Source organism: Nuphar pumila, chromosome 12, assembly GCF_984573655.1.
Source record: "Nuphar pumila chromosome 12, dmNupPumi1.hap1.1, whole genome shotgun sequence".
Lineage (NCBI taxonomy): Eukaryota > Viridiplantae > Streptophyta > Magnoliopsida > Nymphaeales > Nymphaeaceae > Nuphar > Nuphar pumila.
The window spans coordinates 23361612-23364535 of NC_143260.1; the positions used below are offsets into that span (position 1 = coordinate 23361612).

General features: G+C 41.1%; 1 pseudogene across 1 annotated transcript; it reads right to left on the reverse strand.

The window, feature by feature from the left end:
- Positions 1-875: 875 nt before the first annotated feature.
- Positions 876-2557, reverse strand: LOC149820313 (glycylpeptide N-tetradecanoyltransferase 1 pseudogene; annotated as a pseudogene). The gene has a single exon (XR_016426468.1). The product of XR_016426468.1 is annotated as a glycylpeptide N-tetradecanoyltransferase 1 pseudogene (transcript).
- Between the last annotated feature and the right edge of the window lie 367 nt (positions 2558-2924).

The following is a 2924-nucleotide window of genomic DNA, read 5'->3' on the forward strand; positions in this document are numbered from 1 at the left end:
GGAAGTCCATGTACTGGAGAAGAAGATTGAACGATGGTTTAAAGATTCATGGTCTCTCATGTAGATGGTATCCTATTAGGATAGTCAATTTCACATGCTGGATATTCTTCACCCTTGTCCTCGGGATACTCATCCTTAGAGGAGCTACTACTGTAAGTACTCCATATTTTTATCCTCCAAATACCACTTTTAGAGAGATCAAAGATTACTAGATGGTTCTAGTTTTTGTTCAAAGGTTGGTATGACTCCTGTTATCTAAAGTTAAACCTTTATCTTAAAGGGTTTTTCCTTACTAAAGCATTGAGAAGCTTCAGTCTTTGCTCAAATGTATGGTTTCTTATATGCTCTATTTGTAACCCATTCAAATCAGAACACCATTTTGAAAATCAATATTTTCAGGAATTATTTAAATTTTCATTTAACACAGCAGACATTACAAAGATCGCACTGTTTCTTAGAAATAAAAGTTCTAATACAATCATTATTTTGTGCACATTGTCTTAAACAGAGACAGAGGTAAGCACGTGTATACCAAAACAACAGTATCCATACAATCAATAAAATTCCCTTGCACCATTACTGCCAACTTCTTATGAGGCCATGATACATCCAAGGGCTCAAGTGAACTACCAACTTTGGTAGTCCCCAACCTTAAAAGAAGTTATGTAAAAAGAATAATAGGTCTTTTCCAATCACAATGATCTATAAATAAGAAATAATGGCACAAAAAAATTAAATAAACAAGAAAAGAAAACCGCCTCATAACATGTCTATCCATTCATTCATACAAACACATGAATCTGTTTCCTATACATGAACAAGCATGGGCTGTTAGCCTCCATACATCAACGTGTATATATACACACATTTATTGTGTAAAACAATAACTTAGTAAAATATGAGAGCTTCTTGTTTTCCATCATTCACACATTCAAAATGTTAAAATTGTGCATTCCATAAGAACATGCAACCTTCTACAAGAAATACAGAAATGATGAAAGACATACATAACCATTCTCTCGCAACAAGAACCAAAATTTCTGCACCATAGTAGTAAAAGACACTTAAAAAAATGCAGGCCATGCAAAATTTAGCGAAAACATGTCAAAATGTTCATGCATGTCCCATGATATAGAGATATGAAAGCATTACCATGCATTACAAAAGAACAAGCCCAAGCTCTGAAGGCTTCAGGACATGTCTTATCCGATAATTATATAGATAATAGTGAAGTTGTCCGTCACCAGGTCCAAATTTCAGTTCCTTCAAACATGACTCGTTCTTCATGATATCCAGTGCGTTGAAGACGTCATAATCCTTCTTCTTAGCAACAATAAGTGCATCATTCATAAGCTGCAGCAAAGGGGTAAGCGTAGAAACATTGTAGTATGAATACGCCGCCTTCAATAAGGAATAATTCTGATTCCCAAGGATCGAAGATGGTAGGGTGTAGAAGCTACAGAAGTCGGTGATTTCGTGAGTGCCTGGGCTCTCAACCACATAACTATCAATAACATTCTCCTTAGGAAGGAGCCAATGCTGCACATCATTTTCATCAAAATCTGGTGCAACAATGAATTGGGTAAGGTAATTCCTTAGAAGCCTAGTAACGGCTGGGACATCCCGCAGCTCCATTGCCCTAAAACCAGGGGTAGCCGTCGACTCAGGCAGCTTATACAGCTTAATCGTCCTGCTCATTGTCATCCTTGCACCAAGCCGAGAGAACCCAACATCGATAAGCTTCTTAGGGTTCAAAGAGCGATGCCAATATTGGCAAGTTGTGACTGGAGTAGGGAGCACAACTCCTGCTGTATAAGCAGCTTGCCATATATTCTCCAGATGAACCCGCCTAGTAACCTCCTTGATCATCACAGGGGCGAGCCGTTTCGATCGGAGCTTTTTATGAACACAGAGGAAATTGATCTCTGCCATCTGAACGACCTGATCCCGGACACGAATCTTCGCGGGCACACCAGTAATGAATGCCACGAGCTTCCCTGATCCCTTGACCCTGACCCCTATATGCCAACTCCTGAAATAGCCCGGAGGGCGAAGCGCCCACCGCAAGAACTCCTTTGAGTAGTTGAACCTGAACATGTTCTCATCATCCTCGACGTAATTATTCATCAGGAGGCTGTAGACCTCCGTGCAGGTCTCTTCAGAGTCTATGTCGCAGGTGCTCCATTCATAGGGGCTAGGGAGATTATAGGGCTCTGGCTTGACATCAGAGAGAGGGGTAGGCGCCTCGATCGGCCCCTCCTGCAGGCTGGTGTCGCCGATATCCTTGAATTGCCCGACCGGCTGGGACTCCCAAAACCGGTGGCGCTTTCCCAGAGACAGGGCGTCCTGAACCCTCCGGCTCAAGACATCGATCGAGTTGCTATTGTTGGTGTTAACCGGCGTGGAATTTCCATCTGAAGGCTCGTTTGCAGAAGATGGGTTTTCGCCACTCATTCCGTCCGAAGAAGGGCTTGATCTTCAGCAAGAAGATGGGTCTGACTAGTACCTGTTTATTCAATCCTAAAGAAAAGAAACACTTTTTGAGAGAGAGAGATGATCAAGACCAACCTGTGTGACACCACAGATTTACTCAGCAGGAGAATGAGAAAGGAGAGAAAAAGGAACAGCAACTTACGGCAGCCACACCTATGGGGTAAATTACAAAGTGTATCCTACACCTACGCAGTACATATGTTTACACAATAATATGGATTTGGATATATTTGAGACCCAATCCAATACAAGAATAAATCACGATGTTTTCACTCTCTCAAGTTGTGCATGATCTTGAATCATGGACAACTTGTTCTTTAAGAACCAATAATGGTGTTTTGTTAGACCTTTTGTAAACAAGTCAACTACTTGATTTTCAATCCTAATGTGCTGAGTCATGATTTTTTTTTCCTCCACCTTTTGCCGAATGA